This window comes from Hyla sarda, chromosome 4 (assembly GCF_029499605.1).
Source record: "Hyla sarda isolate aHylSar1 chromosome 4, aHylSar1.hap1, whole genome shotgun sequence".
NCBI lineage: Eukaryota > Metazoa > Chordata > Amphibia > Anura > Hylidae > Hyla > Hyla sarda.
Window position 1 is genome coordinate 205,497,126 of NC_079192.1, and position 20,881 is coordinate 205,518,006.

Below are 20,881 nucleotides of genomic sequence, written 5' to 3' on the forward strand. Positions count from 1 at the left end.
TTCTTGTTGTATTATGAAAATTATTTATGCTTTTTTTTTTTTCTGTGATAAATAGGCTAGGTTTCCACTTGGTTTTTTTTCTGGCAGTTTTTGGATATCTGTCACTGCAGTTTTTGAGCCAAAGTCAGAAGTGGATCCATAAGGGAGAAGTGTAAGTCTTTCCTTTATATGTCCTATTCCTTTTGAATACATTTCTGACTTTGGCTCAAAAACTGCAGTGGCAGATATCCAAAAACTGCCAGAAAAAAACCAAGTGGAAACTTAGTTATAGGGATTTAGTTTTTTTTTGTCATATTTATTTATTTTTTTCGTGATAAAGGGAAAATGTAAAAAAGAAATTGGTCTATTCTTTCACGTTTTTTTAAATTACACAAGTGGCACAGAAATATCGTAAATTGTGTCCATTTTCAGTTATGGTCATTTATGTATAGGGGTGGATTGAACTCTAGTTTCAGTTACTGGTGACTAGGTTTTTGTTTTATTTTACATTTTTTTTATTGGGGGCATTTTAACTCTGTGGTCCTATTCACAACAGGGAGTTTCCGAGCAGAATCGGGCAAAAAAATTCTGCTTGGAAACTCTTGTAGCAGCAGACTCCTATTGTTTTCAATGAAATTCTACTGTACAGCAGAATTTCTGCAGCAGAAACATCTGTCATGGAAATTCAATTTCTGGCCTCCACAGAAAGAATTGACAAGTCTTTGAATTCTGAGCAGTCCTAGCGCTGACTGATGAGTTGTGCCTGCTGCGGACAAAAGCCCTCATTTACCAACAGGATTACCATTTTTTTTTGTCAGGCTTTGCGCCTAAATTCTGTCGCACGGAACATGTGACAGAATGTGCGACAGAAAAAAACAGACAGAATCTGAATCACTCTGAATGAAAAAAACAACAACAAAATGGGCGTTGTTTTCGGGAAAAGGGGCGTGTTCCCTACATTTCATCCAGAATCACTCATCTTTTCTGAAAACCTCTCCAAAAATCGTGAATTTTCTGGGAAGAAAACCCTACACTTTAAAGCATGTGTAAAGTTTCAGAAAGTGAAGTAAATTATCTGGCTGTTTGCTCCTTTGCCTGCCTCGTCTTTTTCAAGTGATTCTGTTTTTTTGTTTGCACAATTTATCTTTTAAACAACATTTTAGCTTTATTCTCATGTTTTTGTGAGTCTTTCTAACACATGTTTCCCCCCCCCCCCCCTATTGTTTCAGTAATAATGGTGAATCAAAAAAATTCAAGGGTACCTTTCATCAAAAAAACTTTTGATATATTATAGATTAATGTATGCAGAATAACTTTCCAATAGCATGTTATTAAAAAAATATGCTTCTTTCTATTTCATTTTCCACTTTCACAAAATGACCACTAGGGGTCTCCCTACCAGTCCTTTTTTATAGATTTCAGACTTATGCTGGAGTCCTAAATCTCAGACTGCAGCCGGGACACAGATAAGCTCAGCACTGCTCCCTGCCAGGGAGTTTGTCTGTGTCTCGGCTGCAGTCTGAGATTTAGGACTCCAGCATGAGTCTGAACTCTATAAAAAAAAGGACTGGTAGGGAGACCCCTAGTGGTCATTTTTTCAAAGTGGAAAATTAAATAGAAAGAAGCATATTTTTTAATAACATGCTATTGGAAAGTTATTCTGCATACATGAATCTATAATATATCAAAAGTTTTTTTGACGAAAGGTACCCTTTAATAATAATAAAAAATATATATATATACTCATTTTAATAAATCTATCTACATGTGTGCACACACACACACACACATATATATATATATATATATATATATATATATATATATATATATAGATAACCAAAAACAGGTGCAGCATAGCAAAATGGTGATTTAATATCTGATGTCAGCATTACAATGTTTTAACTCCTCCTGGAGCCATTTTCAAGCATAGTGATACACAAACTTCTGAGGGCTTTTATGCGCAAACAATTCATCAAGTGCTAATTAATTCCATGAAGTACCAATTAATAAGAATCATATAAAATAATATCTGTGCATTAATATATTTATACAAAGTACAGTGCATATACCGTATATACTCGTGTATAAGCTGAGTTTTTCAGCATGATTTTTTGTGCTGAAAACGCCCCCGCGGCTTAAACACGGGTGAACAAAAAAACGCTTCTGGCTTAGCTGTGAGGGGATGGGCCAGGCGATCCATCTTTGGCCATCTATGCTGCAGGGACTGTCCGGTGGGGAGGGTTAGTCGTTCCGGGCTGTCCATCTTCACCGGGAGGCCTCCCGGTGAAGATGGACAGCCTGGAATGACTAACCCTCCCCACCGGACGGTTCCTGCAGCATGGATGGCCGAAGATGGACGGCCCAGACGAGCTCACCCTTCCCCAGCTGGGGAGGTGAGTAGAAAACAAAAGGGGGGTCTGGATGATGACAAAGGGATTGATAGGCGGTGATGATGAAGGGGGGGTGATGACAAGGGTGATGACGGGGTGATAATGACGGGGTGATGATGATGAGGGTGATGATGACGGGGTGTTAATGACGGGGGTCTGGAAGATGACAGGGGGGATGATGACATGGGGGAATGATGTATTTCCCACCCTAGGCTTATAGTCGGGTCAATAACTTTTCCTAGGTTTTTGGAGTGAAATTAGGGGCCTCGGCTAATATTCGGAACGGCTAATACTCGAGTATATACGGTATATAAAATTGAAATTACCGTGCAACAGATTTTTTCCCTAGCGACTAAAAAGATCAGGAAAAGTGCAACAGATAAGTAAAAAAAAACAAGAGAAAAAAAGGTCGGAAAAGCAAAAGTCAAACACAAACTGACACTCCACTCTTAGTAAATGAGGGCCAAAATGTTCATCCAGAATTTTGTGCATCCTGCAAATAATCTGCAGTGTAAATGGACCATAACCCCTTAAGGACATGCGCCGCGCTTCATTCCCGCCGGCTGTCAGCAGCCGTGGATCCGCCGGTAATGGCGGACATCAGCGATCAATACAGATCACGGCATCTGTGGCAGTGTGGCACTTATAATGGCTGATATAATCGCCCGCGGCACTGCCGCGGGGATCAGGTCAACCAAGATGGCGGACGGAGGTCCCCTCACCTGTCTCCTTCCATCTCTCGGGATCTTCTGCACTGATCTGCCTTCCAGCAGACCAGAGCAGAAGATGACCAATAATACTGATCAGTGCTAGGCCCTATGCATAGCACTGAACAGTATTACCAATCTAATGATTGCTATAAATAGTCCCCTATGGGGACTAAAAAAGTGTAAAATAAATGTAAAAAAAAGTTTTATAAAAAGTTGAAAAAAAGTGAAAAATCCCCTCTCCCAATAAAGTTTCATCCTTTACCCCCATATTAATACATAAAAGAGTAAAAAAAGATAAATAATAAACGTATTTGGTATCGTTGCGTGCGTAAATGTCCAAACTATAAAAATATAACGTTAATGATCCCCTATGGCGAACAGCGTAAACGTAAAAAAAAAAATATATATATATATATTTCTGCTTTTTTGTCACATCAAACTGCAAATTTTTTTTTAATAAAAAGTGATCAAAAAGTCACATATATGCACATCTGGTACAAACTACAGATCATGGCGCAAAAAATGAGCCCTCACACATCCCTGAATACAGAAAAATAAGAAAGTTAGAGGTGGTCAAAATAGGGCAATTTTAAACATACTAATTTTGTAAAAATAAGTTTGAGATTTTTTAAAAGCTGTACAATAATAGTAATGTCTATAACCATGGGTATCATTTTAATCGTATTGACCCAGAGAATAAAGAAAACATGTATATTTTTGTACAGCGTGAAAACAAAAAAAAACAAATATGCAAAATTATGATTTTTGTTTAAATTTCCTTACACAAAAAATAATTTTTGGGGTTTACAATACATTTTACTTTCTCAAATTCCCATTCAGGCTTTCGCCCTTCTGGGACTAATTTCCCAAACTCGGGAGCCCTAATATTTAAAATGTAACTTTTATTTATTTCAATTAAAAGCTGTAAATTTTGTGAGAAATCAGAAAAATATAATGTGGATTAAAACCACAGACATTGGGTCAGTTTAGGGTTAATATTGTACATTCCCATTTATAATTTATATAATAGTTGGATATGTGGCTCTTCTTTTCAAACTGCCACTTTTATTTCTGAATAATTCCTTTTTAGGTCCAATTCTATTATCTCATTATATTATCATACTGTCCCAATGCTGCTGTTTAAAAAAATCACACTGACTGGCGGGGTTAACTTTCGTTTTCCCCGTTCTGCCCACCCACAATAGGCGGGGCAGAACGGGGAACCGAAGGGGACCGGACGCCAAAGATCCATTTACACGTCAGTGGAGGCTGCGGGACGGGATCGGCTGCGGTGATCGGCGCGGGCGGCAATGTCGTGCGGCAGAAGAGGACGGCTCCCTGGATCCGACGGAAGTCGGTAAGTTGCCTAGCAACATCTGGAGGGTTACAGTATGAGACTGTAGCCCTCCAGATGTTGCAAAACTACAACTCTCAGCATGCCCAGCCAGCTGTTTGGGCATGCTGGGACTTGCAGTTTTGCAACAGCTGGAGGTCTACAGTTTAGAGACCACTGCACAGTGATCTCTATACTGCCATCTAGATCTTGCAAAACTACAACTCCTAGCATGCACACACAGCAGTTTGCTGTCTGTGTATGCTGGGATTTGTAGTTTTGCAACATCTGGAGGTCTACAGTTTGGAGATCACTGTGCACTGGTCTCTAACTGTAGACCTCCAGATGTTGCAAAACTGCAAATCCCAGCATGCCCAAACAGCAAACAGCTGTCTCGGCATGCTGGGAGTTGTAGTTGCATACCTCCAGCTGTTGCATAACTACATCTCCCAGCATGCACTTCGGCAATCAGTACATGCTGGGAGTTGTAGTTTTGCAACAACTATAGGCACACTGGTTGGAAAATACTGAGTTAGGTAACAGAACCTAACTGATGGTTTTCCAACCAGTGTGCCTCCAGCTGTGGCAAAACTACAACTCCCGGCATGCATGGTCTGTCAGTGCATGCTGGGAGTTGTAGTTTTGAAACATCTGGAGGTTTGTCCCCCATGTGAACGTACAGGGTACATTCACAGGGGCAGGTTTACAGTAAGTTTCCTGCTTCAAGTATGAGCTGCGGCAAATTTTTCGCCGCAGCGCAAATATCTAGCAGGAAGCTCACTGTAAACCTCCGCCAGTGCGAATGCACCCTAAAAACACTAAACTACACTAACACATAATAAAGGGTAAAACACAACATATACACCCCTTACACTGTCCCCCCAATAAAAATGAAAAACTTATTGTACAGCAGTGTTTCCAAAATGGAGCCTCCAGATGTTGCAAAACAACAACTCCCAGCATTTCCGGACAGCCACTGACTGTCCAGGCATTCTGGGAGTTTAGCAACAGCTGGAGGCACCCTGTTTGGGAATCACTGGCTTAGAATACCCTTATGTCCACCCCTATGCAACCCCTAATTGAGTCCTCAAATGCGCATGGCGCTCTCTCACTTCGGAGCCCTGTCGCATTTCAAGGAAACAGTTTAGGGCCACATATGGGGTATTTTCGTACTCTGGAGAAATTGCACTACTAATTTTGGGGGGCTTTTACCCCTTATGAAAAGGAAAAGTTGGGGTCTACACCAGCCTGTTAGTGTAAAAAAATAAAAAAATTTACACTGACATGCTGGTGTTGCACCATACTTTTTATTTTCACAAGTGTTAAAAGGAAAAAAAGACCCCCAAAATTTGTAACGCAATTTCTCCTGAGTACGGAAATATACCATATGTGGGTGTAAAATGCTCTGCGGGCGCACAACAAGGCTCAGGAGTGAGAGCGCACCATGTGCATTTGAGGCCTAAATTGGGGATTTGCACAGGGGTGGCTGATTTTACAGCGGTTCTGCCATAAACGCAAAAAAAGAAATACCCATATGTGACCCCATTTTGGAAACTACACCCCTCACGGAACGTAACAAGGGGTATAGTGAGCCTGAACACCCCACAGGTGTTTAATGAAAATTCTTCAAAGTTGGATGGAAAAATGAAAAAAAAAATTCACTAAAATGCTGGTGTTACCCTAAATTTTTCATTTTCACACGGAAAAATAGGAAAAAAGCCCCCGAAAGTTTGTAACCCCATTTCTTCTGAGTAAGAACATACATACATATGCTGATGTAAAGTGCTCTTCTGGCGCACTACAATTCTCAGAAGAGAAGGAGCACCATTGGGATTTTGAACAGAAAATTTGTCCGGAATTGAAGGCCACGTGTGTTTACAAAGCCCCCATAATACCAGAACACTGTACCCCCTCCCCCACATGTGACCCATTTTGGAAACTACACCCCTCACGTAATGTAATAAGGGGTACAGTGAGCATTTACGCCCCACAGGTGTCTGACAGATATTTGGAAAAGTGATCCGTGAAAATGAAAAATGTAATTTTTCATTTGCACAGCCCACTGTTCCAAAGATCTGTCAAACGCCAGTGGGGTGTAAATACTCACTGCACCCCTTATTAAATTCTGTGAGGGGTGTAGTTTCCAAAATGGGGTCACATGTGGGGGGGTTCCACTGTTCTGGCACCACGGGGGGCTTTGTTAACGCACATGGCCCCCGACTTCTATTCCAACCAAATTCTGTCTCCAAAAGATCAATGGGTGCTCCTCCTCTTCTGAGCATTGTAGTGCACCAGCAGAGCACTTGACATCCACACATTGGGTATTTCCATACTCAAAAGAAATGGGGTTACAAATTGTGGGGGTCATTTTCTCCTATTACCCCTTGCAAAAATGTAAAATTTGGGGCAAAACCAGCATTTTAGTGAAAAATTTTTTTTTTTCATTTACACATCCGAATTTAACAAAAAGTCGTCAAACACCTGTGAGGTGTTAAGGCTCACTGTACCCCTTGTTGTGTTCCTTGAGGGGTGTCGTTTCCAAAATAGTATGCCATGTGTTTATTTTTTATTTTTTTGCTGTCCTGGCACCATAGGGCTTCCTAAATGCGACATGCCCTCCAAAAACCATTTAAGCACAATTCGCTTTTCAAAAGCCAAATGTGACTCCTTCACTTCTGAGCATTGTAGTGCGCCAGCAGAGCACTTGATGTCCACACATGGGGTATTTCCATACTTAGCAGAGATGGGGTTACAAATTTTGGGGGGCATTTTGTCCTATGATCCCTTGTAAAAATTTCAAATTTGGGGGAAAACTAGCATTTTAGTGAAAAAAATAAAAATCATTTACACATCCATTTTTAACAAAAAGTTGTGAAACACCTGTGGGGTGTTAAGCTCACTGGACCCCTTGTTACGTGCCTTGAGGGGTGTTGTTTCCAAAATGGTATGCCATGTGTTTTTTTTTTTTGCTGTTCTGGCATCATAGGGGCTTCCTAAATGTGACATGCCCTACAAAAACCATTTCAGAAAAACTCACTCTCCAAAATCCCACTGTCGCTCCTTCCCTTCTGAGCCCTCTACTGCGCCCGCCGAACACTTGACATACACATATGAAGTATTTCCTTACTTGAGAGAAATTGGGTTACACATTTTAGGAAGATTTCTCTCCTTTTACCCCTTGTAAAAATTCAAAAACTGGGTCTACAAGAACATGCCAGTGTAAAAAAGAAGATTTTGAGTTTTCTCCTTCAATTTGCTGCTGTTCCTGTGAAACACCTAAAGGGTTAGCAAACCTTTTGAATGTCATTTTGAATACTTTGAGAGGTGCAGTTTTTATAATGGGGTCATTTTGGGGGTATTTCTAATAAGAAGACCCTTCAAATCCACTTCAAAACAGAACTGGTCCCTGAAAAATTTCGATTTTGAAAATTTTGTGAAAAATTGGAAAATTGCTGCTATACTTTGAAGCCCTCTGATGTCTTCCAAAAGTAAAAACATGTCAACTTTACGATGCAGTCATAAAGTAGACATGTTTTATATGTGAATCAATATATAATTTATATGGAATATTCATTTTCCTTGTAAGCAGAGAGCTTCAAATTTAAAAAAATGCAACATTTTTAATTTTTTCAAAAATTTTTGGAATTTTTCACCAAGAAACGATGCAAGTATCGACAAAATCTTACCAATAACATAAAGTAAAATATGTCACGAAAAAACAATCTCGGAATCAGAATGAAAGGTAAAAACATCCCAGAGTTATTAAAGGGGTATTCCAGGCCAAAACTTTTTTTTATATATCAACTGGCTCAGGAAAGTTAAACAGATTTGTAAATTACTTCTATTAAAAAATCTTAATCCTTCCAATAGTTATTAGCTTCTGAAGTTAAGTTGTTGTTTTCTGTCTAACTACTCTCTGATGACTCGCGTCGTGGGAGCTGTGCAGTTCCTGTGTGGATATTCTCCCATCATGCACAGCTCCCGGGATGTGACATCATCATTGAGCAGTTAGACAGATAACTTCAGAAGATAATAACTATTGGAAGGATTAAGATTTTTTAATAGAAGTAATTTACAAATCTGTTTAACTTTCCGGAGCCAGTTGAGATATATATATATATATATATATATATATATATATATATATATATATATATATATATATAAGGTTTTGCCTGGAATAACCCTTTAAAGGGGTTGTGTGCTGCCCTGACTTTCGGAGCTCCGCTCACAGCGTCCGGAAGTTCATTACTCCGAACGCTGTGTGCGGGCTTCCGTGTTCGCGGCCGCCGGGCGTGACGTTACGCCCGACCCTTCGTGACGTCTCGCCCGCCCCCTCGTGATGTCACGCCCGCCCCCTCTACCAAAGTCTATGGGGGGGGATAAAGTTTTGAGACCACTGTACAGTGGTCTCTAAACTGTAGCCCTCCAGATGTTGCAAAACTACAACTCCCAGCATGCCCATGCTGGGATTTGTAGTTTTTCAAGATTTAGAGGGCTACAGTTTGGAGTTTACTGTGCAGTGGTCCCTAAAATGTGGCCCTCCAGATCTTGCAAAACTACAACTCCCAGCATGCCCACACAGCAGTTTGCTGTCTGGGCATGCTGGGATTTGTAGTTTTGCAACATCTGGAGGGCCACAGTTTGGAGATCACTGTGCAGTGGTCTCTAAACTGTAGCCCTCCAGATGTTGCAAAACTGCAAATCCCAGCATGCCCAAAAAGCAAACAGCTGTCTGGGAGTTGTAGTTGCGTACCTCCAGCTGTTGCATAACTACATCTCCCAGCATGCCCTTTGGTGATCAGTACATGCTGGGAGTTGTAGTTTTGCAACAGCTGGAGGCACCCTGGTTGGAAAATACTGTGTTAGGTAACAGAACCTAAATGAAGGTTTTCCAACCAGTGTGCCTCCAGCTGTTGCAAAAGTAGTTTTGCAACAGCTGGAGGTTCCCCCCCCCCCCCCCCCCCCCCATGTGAATGTACAGGGTACATTCACATGGGCAAGTTTACAGTAAGTTTCCTGCTTCAAATTTGAGCTGCGGCAAATTTTCTGCCGCGGCACAAATTCCTAGCGGGAAACACACCGTAACCCGTGTACCCTAAAAAAACTACACTACACTACACTAACACATAATAAAGGGTAAAACACTACATATACACCCCCTTGCACTGTCCCCCAATAAAAATAAAAAAACATACCGTACGGCAGTGTTTCCAAAACAACAACTCCAGCATTTCTGGACAGTCACTGACTGTCCAGGCACCCTGTTTGGGAATCACTGGCGTAGAATATCCCTATGTCCACCGCTATGCAGTCCTCAAATGCGCATGGCGCTCTCTCACTTCAGAGCCCTGTCGTATTTCAAGGAAACAGTTTAGGGCCACATATGGGGTATTTCCGTACTCAGGAGAAATTGAGTTACAAATTTTGGGGGGCTTTTTCTCCTTTTACCCCTTATGAAAAGGAAAAGTTGGGGTCTACATCAGCCGGTTAGTGAAACAATTTTTTTTACACTAACATATACATATACTTTTTATTTTCACAAGAGGTAAAAGGAAAAAAGACCCAAAAATTTGTAACGCAATTTCTCCTGAGTACGGAAATACCCCAGATGTGGGTGTAAAATGCACAACAAGGCTCAGGAGTGAGAGCGCACTATGTACATTTGAGGCCTAAATTAGTGATTTGCACAGGAGTGGCTGATCTTACAGCGGTTCTGACATAAACGCAAAAAAATAAATACCCACATGTGACCCCATTTTGGAAACTACACCCCTCACGGAACGTAACAATGGGTATAGCGAACCTTAATACCCCACATATGTTTGACGAATTTTCGTTAAAGTTGCATGGGAAAATGAAAAAAAAAAATTTTTACTAAAATGCTGGTGTTATTTTTCATTTTTTTATTTTTCATATTTTACATTTTTCATTTTCACAATGAAAATAGGAAAAAAGCCCCTCAAAATTTATAACCCCATTTCTTCTAAGTAAGAACATACCCCATAAGTAGATGTAAAGTGCTCCGCGGGCAAACTACAATGCTCAGAAGAGAAGGAGCGCCATTGGAATTTTGAAGAGGAAATTTGTCCGGAATGGAAGGCCACATGTGTTTACAAAGCCCCCATAGTGCCAAAACAATGTACCCCCCCCCACATGTGACCCATTTTGGAAACTACACCCCTCACGGAATGTAATAAGGGGTACAGTGAGCATTTACGCCCCACAGGTGACTGACAGATTTTTGGAACAGTGGTTCGTGAAAATGAAAAATTTAATTTTTAATTTGCACAGCCCACTGTTCCAAAGATCTGTCAAACGCCAGTGGGGTGTAAATGCTCACTGCAGAGCAGAGCACTTGACGTCCACACATGGGGTATTTCCATACTCAGAAGAGATGGGTTTACAAATTTTGGGGACATTTTCTCCTATTACTCCTTGTTAAAATTTTAAATTTGGGAAAAAAAACAGCATTTTAGTTAAAAAATAATAATTCATTTACACGTCCAAATTTAACGAAAAGTCGTCAAACACCTGTGGGGTGTTAAGGCTTCCCTGAGGGGTGTAGTTTCCAAAATAGTATGCCATGTGGGGGTTTTTCTGCTGTTCTGGCACCATAGGGGCTTCATAAATGCGACAAAAACCATTTCAGAAAAACTCACTCTCCAAAATCCCATTGTCGCTCCTTCCCTTCTGAGCCCTCTAGTGCGCCCACTGAACATTTCACATACACATATTAGGTATTTCCTTACTCGAGAGAAATTGGGTTACAAATTCTAGGAAGATTTTTATCCTTTAACCACTTGTAAAAATTCAAAAACTGGGTCTACAAGAACATGCGAGTGTAAAAAAATTAAGATTTTGAATTTTCTCCTTCACTTTGCTGCTATTCCTGTGAAACACCTAAAGGGTTAACACACTTACTGAATGTCATTTGTGGGGTATTTCTAATGTGAAGGCCCTTCAAATCCACTTCAAAACTGAACTGGTCCCTGAAAAATTCTGATTTTGAAAATTTTGTGAAAAATTTGAAAATTGCTGCTGAACTTTGAAGCCCTCTGATGTCTTCCAAAAGTAAAAACATGTCAACATATAGACATATTGTATATGTGAATCAATATATAATTTATTTGGAATATCCATTTTCAAAGTTTCAAAGTAAAAAAAAATGCAAAATGTTCTAATTTTCTAAGAAATTTTACCTCTAACATAAAGTAGAATTTGTCACGAAAAAACTGTCTCGGAATCAGAATGAAAAGTAAAAGCATCCCAGAGTTATTAATGCTTAAAGTGACGGTGGTCAGATTTGCAAAAAAGTCCTGCGTCCTTAAGGTGAAAATGGGCTGAGTCCTTAACCTCTTCAGGACATAGGGCGTATGGATACGCCCTGCATCCCGAGTCCTTAAGGACCGAGGGCGTATCCATACGCCCGTGGGAATTCCGGCCCCCACCGCTAGCCGGTTGGGGACCGGAGCCGGATGCCTGCTGAAATCGTTCAGCAGGCATCCCGGCATATCGCCCAGGGGAGTCATTATGTCCCCCCATGTCGGCGATCACCGCAGATCGCTGGACAATTCAGTCCAGCGATCTGCGGCGATTCCGGGTCAATCGGGTCTCCAGTGACCCGGTGACCCGGAATTACAAGCTGTTCGGGGCCGTCTCCGACGGCCCCGAACAGCCAGAGCCTGCAGGGGTGAGGTGGCACTGGTGCCACCTCACGATCGCCCTGATTCGTTGGCCGGATTACCGGCCGACCAATCAGGGCGCCTGCTGCGGGTGTCACTCCTGCACCCGCTCCGCCCCTCTTCCGGAGGATGTGAGCGGGTGCGGGACGTGCACCCCGGGTGCTGGGGACCCCGATCCCCGGCGTTAATGTTGGGATCGGGGCCCCAGGAGCAGCGGCGGCGGGACTGACTCTCCGGTGTGGATCGTTGGAGGTGAGTGACAGCCTCCTGCTGTTGCTTAGCAACAGCTCCCAGCATGCAAAAAGGGCATGCTGGGAGCTGTAGTTATGCAACAGCAGGAGGCAGACCACCACAACTCCCAGCATTCCCTTATGGGCATGCTGGGACTTATGGTTTTGCAACAGCTGGAGGCACATTTTTTCTATGGAAAAGTGTACCTTCAGCTGTTGTGTAACTACAACTCCCAGCTTGCACAAACAGCTAAAGTGCATGCTGGGAGTTGTAGTGATGCATCTGCTGGTTGCATAACTACAACTCCCAGCATGCCCGTTGGCTGTCGGTGACTGCTGAGAGTTGTAGTTTTGCAACAGCTGAAGGCACACTGGTTGTGAAACTCAGAGTTTTTTTTTACCTAACTCAGTGTTTCTGACCGGTGTGCCTCCAGCTGTTGCAAACTACAACTCTCAGCAGTCACCGTACACCATGCACCGTACATGCTGGGAGTTGTAGTTTTGCAACAGCTGGAGGCACACTGGTTGTGAAACACTGAGTTAGGTCACAAACTCAGTGATACATAACCAGTGTGCCTACAGTTGTTGCAAAACTACAACTCTCAGCAGTCACCGACAGCCAACGGGCATGCTGGGAGTTGTAGTTATGCAACAGCTGGATGTCCCCCCCAATGTGAACGTACAGGGTACACTCACATGGGAGGAGGATTACAGTAAGTATCTGGCTGCAAGTTTGAGCTGCCGCAAACTTTCTGCTGCAGCTCAAACTGCCAGCGAGAAACTACTGTGAACCCCCGTCCGTGTGACTGTACCCTAAAAACACTACACTAACACAAAAAATAAAATAAAAAGTAAAAAACACTACGTATACACATACCCCTACACAGCCCCCCTCCCCTCCCCAATAAAAATGACAAACATCTGGTACGCCACTGTTTCCAAAATGGAGCCTCCAGCTGTTGCAAAACAACTCCCAGTATTGTCGGACAGCCGTTGACTGTCCAGGCATGCTGGGAGTTTTGCAACAGCTGGAGGCACCCTGTTTGGAAATCACTGGCGTAGAATACCCCTATGTCCACCCCTATGCAAGTCCCTAATTTAGGCCTCAAATGCGCATGGCGCTCTCACTTTGGAGCCCTGTCGTATTTCAAGGCAACAGTTTAGGGTCACATATGGGGTATCGCCGTACTCGGGAGAAATTGTGTTACAAATTTTGGGGGGTATTTTCTGCTTTTACCCTTTTTTAAAATGTAAAATTTTGGGGAAAACAAGCATTTTAGGTAAAAAAAAATATTTTTTTTTTACATATGCAAAAGTCGTGAAACACCTGTGGGGTATAAAGGTTCACTTAACCCCTTGTTACGTTCCCCGAGGGGTCTAGTTTCCAAAATGGTATGCCATGTGGGTTTTTTTTTTCTGTCCTGGCACCATAGGGGCTTCCTAAATGCGGCATGCCCCCAGAGCAAAATTTGCTTTCAAAAAGCCAAATGTGACTCCTTCTCTTCTGAGACCTGTAGTGCACCAGCAGAGCACCTTTCACCCCCATATGGGGTGTTTTCTGAATCGGGAGAAATTGGGCTTCAAATTGTTAGGGGTATTTTCTGCTATTACCCTTTTTAAAAATAAAAATTTTTTGGGGAAAACAAGCATTTTAGGTAAAAATTATTATTATTTTTTTTTTTACATTTGCAAAAGTCGTGAAACACCTGTGATGTATTAAGGTTCACTTTATCCCATGTTACATTCCCCGAGGGGTCTAGTTTCCAAAATGGTATGCCATGTGGTTTTTTTTTGCTGTTCTGGCACCATAAGGTGACATGCCCCCCAAAAACCATTTCAGAAAAACGTACTCTCCAAAATCCCCTTGTCGCTCCTTCCCTTCTGAGCCCTCTACTGCGCCCGCCGAACAATTTACATAGACATATGAGGTATGTGCTTACTCGAGAGAAATTGGGCTACAAATACAAGTAAAAATTTTGTCCTTTTACCCCTTGTAAAAATTCAAAAATTGGGTCTACAAGAACATGTAAGTGTAAAAAATGAAGATTGTGAATTTTCTCCTTCACTTTGCTGCTATTCGTGTGAAACACCTAAACGGTTAAAACGCTGACTGAATGTCATTTTGAATACTTTGGGGGGTGTAGTTTTTATAATGGGGTCATTTATGGGGTATTTCTAATATGAAGACCCTTGAAATCCACTTCAAACCTGAACTGGTCCCTGAAAAATACTGAGTTTGAAAATTTTGTGAAAAATTGGAAAATTGCTGCTGACCGTTGAAGCCCTCTGGTGTCTTCCAAAAGTAAAAACTCATCAATTTTATGATGCAGACATAAAGTAGACATATTGTATATGTGAACAAAAAAAAAATGTATTCGGAATATCCATTTTCCTTACAAGCAGAGAGCTTCAAAGTTAGAAAAATGCAAAATTTTCAAATTTTTCATCAAATTTTGGGATTTTTCACCAAGAAAGGATGCAAGTATCGACAAAAATTTACCACTATGTTAAAGTAGAATATGTCACGAAAAAACTATCTCGGAATCAGAATGATAACTAAAAGCATTCCAGAGTTATTAATGTTTAAAGTGACAGTGGTCAGTGCGCGATTTCAATGAATGATCGGATCGCCCGCAGCGCTGCTGCGAGGATCCGATCATTCAGAACGCCGCACGGAGGTCCCCTCACCTTCCTCCTTCCGGCTCCCGGCATCTCCTGCTCTGGTCTGAGATCGAGCAGACCAGAGCAGAAGATCGCCGATAACACTGATTTGTTCTATGTCCTATACATAGAACAGATCAGTATTAGCAATCATGGACTATTCAAGTGTAAAAAAAAATTTAAAAAAAATTTAAATGTAAAAGTAAAAAAAATGTGAAAAATCCCCTCCCCCAATAAAAAAGTAAAATGTCCGTTTTTTCCTATTTTACCCCCAAAAAGCGTAAAAAATTAATTTTATAGATATATTTGGTATCGCCGTGTGCGTAAATGTCCGAACTATTAAAATAAAATGTTAATGATCCCGTATTGTGAACGGCGTGAACGAAAAAGAAAAAAAAAAACAGTCCAAAATTGCTACTTTTTTAATACATTTTATTTTAAAAAAAATTATAAAAAATGTATTAAAAGTTTTTATATGCAAATGTGGTATCAAAAAAAGTACAGATCATGGCACAAAAAATGAGCCCCCATACCGCCGCTTATACGGAAAAATAAAGTTATAGGTCATCAAAATAAAGTGATTATAAACGTACTAATTTGGTTAAAAAGTTTGTGATTTTTTTAAAGCACAACAATAATAGAAAAGTATATAATAATGGGTATCATTTTAATCGTATTGACCCTCAGAATAAAGAACACGTCATTTTTACCATAAATTGTATGGCGTGAAAACGAAACCTTCCAAAATTAGCAAAAGTTTTTCTTTTTAATTTCCCCACAAAAAGTGTTTTTTGGTTGCGCCATACATTTTATGATATAATGAGTTATGTCATTACAAAGGAAACCTGGTCGCGCAAAAAACAAGCCCTCATACTAGTCTGTGGATGAAAATATAAAAGAGTTATGATTTTTAGAAGGCGAGGAGGAAAAAATGAAAACGTAAAAATTAAATTGTCTGAGTCCTTAAGGCCAAAATGGGCTGAGTCCTTAAGGGGTTAAAGAAGAACTCGTGTTTATAAAATCTTATCCCCTCTCCTAAAAATAGGGGATTAGTGTCAGATTGTGGGGGAATCCGACCGCTGGGAACCCCTGCGATCTTCCGCACTTTGCCCCCACACTCTGCATGAAAAGAGCGATGTCAACCACAGCACAAAGCTGCGGGCAACACGCCCCCTCCATGCAGCTCTATGGAACAGCCAGATATTGCCGAGTACAGCGCTCCGGCTCTTCTATAGAGCTGCATGGAGGGGGCGTGTTGGCCGCAGCTTTGTTCAGTGGTCAAGGAATGCCCCATTGAGGAGAAGAGCCAGGAACTTGAGGTGGGTCCCAGCGGTCAGACCCCCGCGATCTGCCACTTATCCCCTATCCTTAGAATAAGGGAAACATTTTTATATAAACGGGAGTTCTCCTTTAAGGCTATTGAGGGTTTATTCTGCCATGTAACATTTGTTACCTTAAAGGGGTGCTCCGGGGAAGTTAAAAATAAAAATGCCCCAAAGCCACCAAAATACCTCTTCTGTGTCCCCTGTAGTTATCCATGAGATTTTGCTAGTTCCTATGGCTCCTGTTGTCTCCTAAATCTTCTTTTTCCTTGCTTGCAGCCCAGACTTCAACTTGGCCTTGTGTCCTCTTGACAAAGCTGCGTCTAGCAGTGAAACATATTGAGGGGGGCTGAGATTTGATTTTAAACAGTGTTCACTCCTGCCCGCATAGCCCACTGCAGGTGCATGCGGTGACCACAGTCATACAGCCTTAGGAGGCCAGATAGGCACTATGACAGGCATTTATCAAGCAATTTAGTTAACTTTTCTTTACTAAAAATTTCGCAAAAATGTCGCACCTGCGACTACGCGATTTTTCGTGTGACATTTTGACTGGAAAGCGAGAAAAGCAAGTTTTCAAAAACTTAACTACGAAGTAATAATTTTAAAATGGACTACGGGTAGTCGGGTATTTATTAACTGCGACAGTCGCAACTGCGCAAAAAAAAGTTGCAACAGGGTTAAAAATTGACCTCAAACATGGAGCAGAAAAAGCTACAACCAAAGTAAAAAAGGAAAAATTGCTTACGTGAAAGAAAATTATCAACAGGCTGAAAGCAGTTGATAAATAAGTCACACATAAGCAAAAAAAAAGTAAGGAAAAAAGTACTAAAAAAAGGAATACATAAGCAAACATTGATAAATGTCCCTCTATATGATACATATGATTCTATAATGGAGTGATTGACACTGGAGTTTTAATCTTTTGTTTTTCATGTGAAGTTATAACATTAAAGATTATAGGTGTTGTATATACGGGAAATAGGGTATTTTTGTATCACCTTTGGTGATCAATAAGTGTAATGAATTGATATTACCCGCCATATATCGGTCTCTTGTGATATCATTTGGGAACTGATTCTCAGAATCCATCCAGAAATTCCGTAGTGTGAAGTTGGCCTTAAAGGGGTACTCCGCCCCTAGACATCTTAGCCCCTATCTAAAGGATCCCCAGATCTCTCCTGCAGCACCCCCTGTCATCTGGTGCACGCAGCAAGCTTAGCTCTGTGCCTGATGACTGGCGATGCAGGGGCTGGAAGATGGTGAGATCACGGCCCCGCCTCTTGTGACATCACGCCCCGTCCCCTTAATGCAAGTTTATGGGAGGGGGCGTGGCAGCCGTCACAACCCCTCTGATAAACTTGCATTGAGGGGGTGGGGCGTGATGTTACAAGGGGGCGGGCCATGACTTCACGATCCTCCGGCCCCCGCATCGTCATCAGGCACAGAGCAAAGCTCGCTGCCTGCACCAGATGACAGGGGGTGCTGCAGGAGAGATTGCGGGGGTTGCCAAGAATGAATAAACCACCATTATTTTTTGAAATTTTGGGAGTGCTGTGCCAATCTTTGGTTTGCTATCTACATGGACCCTAATCAGGTTTTTGGGCGCTGGCACCCACTACAGTTTACTTTGGTGAAGTAGTGCTACAAAGCTTTCTGTTTTATATATATATATATATATATATATATATATATATATATATATATATATATATTTCCCTTTATATCCTTTTTATACTTAAAATATAAAAAAAGAATAAAAATGCACATCGATGGTAATGACACGTCCGTAATGACCAGAACAATAAAATTATTATTTTTTAATATTGCAACATTGTATGTCACCCCCCAGAATCAACAAGTGGTGCAATATATATCATAGCAGGTGCGTAAATCAGGTGTAGCATTTCTACAAGACTGAATGTGATTAATGCAACATTTAGACATGTGTACAGGAGGTTGTGATCGGTCACATGTGTGTATATATATATATATATATATATATATATATTTATTGGATCTGGATATAATGTTAGCCACACCCCCTGACAAAGCTCAGTAGGAGCACAATGGTCTGCATATACATGGCAGATATTGTGGTTCCTACCCTGTTACCATCTCTCTTGTTTTTGGGCAGCATTCAGTACTTGTCTGCGCTTTATTCATACATCTATCTTGAATGTCTGTTGCAGGGTATGTTGTTTGTTCCATGTTATGGAGCCTATAGATGTTATTATATCGCATCATGTAAACAAGTGTTTACCTTACCCTTCTTTGTATTTGTGTTTTATATATTTATATAGGGTTTATTTTGTTTTTGCTTTTTTTTTTTTCCAACAAAGATATGTTTTTGGAGTATGATGTAGTATTATTCCACTACACAGGTCTATTTTGTATTATTTTGTCTTTTTGTTTAGTGATGTATTTATCTCGCCAGTTGAGAACACCATGATTGTGGTATTTTGTTAATACGCTTAAAAAAAAAAAAGGAAAAGAAAATGTTCAAATAGTCATGTTTTTCAAATTGGTTCCAAGAAAATTTACAAGATTTTTTTTTATAAAAATGAGCACCAGACCAAAAAAATAAAATAAAAAATAATGAATATTGTAATGTGGATCTTATAAATGTTTCTACTATGTAGTAAAAGAGAAAAAAAAATAAAAATAAAAAAAAAACTACCGTATATACTCGAGTATAAGCCGACTCGAATATAAGCAGAGGCCCCTAATTTCACCGCAAAAACCCAGGAAAAGTTATTGACTCGACTATAAGCCTAGGGTGGGAAATACATCATCCCCCCCTGTCATCATCCACACCCCCATCATCATCCAGACCCCCGTCATCATCACTCTGTCATTTTCACCCCCGTCATCATCACCCTGTCAACATCCCCCCCTGTCATCATCCAGACCCCGTCATCATCACCCCTTCATCATCACCGCCTGTCATCATCCAGACCCCCGTCATTATCCCCTGCGCATGCGCGTCCCTGTGCGTCGTCGTCAAGGCAACGTCACTAGTCCGGGGCCGGCCCGGAGTGGAGAAGAGGGGCCTCCCGGTGAAAATGGACAGCCCGGAACGACTAACCCTCCCCACCGGACGGTCCCTGCAGCATAGATGGCCTGGACCAGCTCACCCTTCCTTCCCACCGAGGGGAGGTGAGTAGAAAACTAAAGGGGGGGGGGGGGTCTGGATGATGACAAAGGCCGCAGTGGTCTTCAACCTGCGGACCTCCAGATGTTTCAAAACTACAACTCCCAGCATGCCCAGACAGCCATACTGGGAGTTGTAGTTTTGAAACATCTGGAGGTCCACAGGTTGAAGACCACTGTTCAGACATTGACAGGCGATGATGATGAAGTGTGGGGGGGGGGATGATGACAGGTGGTGATGATGAAGGGGGGGTGGGATGATGACAGGCGGTGATGATGATGGGGGGTGGGATGATGACAGGCGGTGATGATGAAGGGGGGGGGGGGGATGATGACAGGGGGATGATGACAGGCGGTGATGATGAAGGAGGGGTGTGGGATGATGACGGGGGATGATGACAGGCGGTGATGATGAAGGAGGGGTGTGGGATGATGACAGGGGGATGATGACAGGCGGTGATGATGAAGGAGGGGTGTGGGATGATGACAGGGGGATGATGACAGGCGGTGATGATGAAGGAGGGGTGTGGGATGATGACAGGGGGATGATGACAGGCGGTGATGATGAAGGAGGGGTGTGGGATGATGACAGGCAGTGATGATGAAGGCCGGGTGTGGGATGATGACAGGGGGATGATGACAGGCGGTGATGATGAAGGAGGGGTGTGGGATGATGACAGGGGGATGATGACAGGCGGTGATGATGAAGGAGGGGTGTGGGATGATGACAGGGGGATGATGACAGGCGGTGATGATGAAGGAGGGGTGTGGGATGATGACAGGCAGTGATGATGAAGGCCGGGTGTGGGATGATGACAGGGGGATGATGACAGGCGGTGATGATGAAGGGGGGATGATGACAGGCGGTGATGATGAAGGGGGGATGATGACAGGGTGATGATGATGAGGGTGTTAATGATGGGGGTGTGGATGATGACAGGGGGGGATGATGTATTTCCCACCCTAGGCTTATAGTCGAGTCAATAACTTTTCCTGGGGGGGGGGCATGCAGGGAGTTGTAGTTTTGCAACATCTGGAGGTCCGCAGGTTGAAGACCACTGAGAAGGGATTGACAGGCGGAGAGTTCACCCGAGTATAAGCCGAGGCGGGCGTCTTCAGCACGAGAAATCATGCTGAAAAACTCGGCTTATACTCGAGTATATACGGTATATCAATTTGGTTTTGCTGTAATCATACTGACCCACAGAATGAAGCTATTATGATATTTTTACCGTACACTCAATAACGAAAATTTTACATGCAAAAAAATTCATCACAAAATAGAATTTTTTTCAATTGACCAGCAAAAAAGTGGGAGGTTAAAAAACTCTCTTGCGCTGGAGTACCCCTTTATTGGAGTTTCAGTGCTCATGCTTGATCATCGCTCCATTCACTGAAGTGACTACTGAAGGTAA

The 20,881-nt window shown here is 41.9% G+C and overlaps 1 protein-coding gene across 1 annotated transcript in view; it reads left to right on the forward strand.

Moving 5' to 3' along the window:
- Nucleotides 1-20,881, forward strand: part of PRPF18 (pre-mRNA processing factor 18) — a 63,532-nt gene that overhangs the window by 201 nt on the left and 42,450 nt on the right. The window lies entirely within an intron of this gene.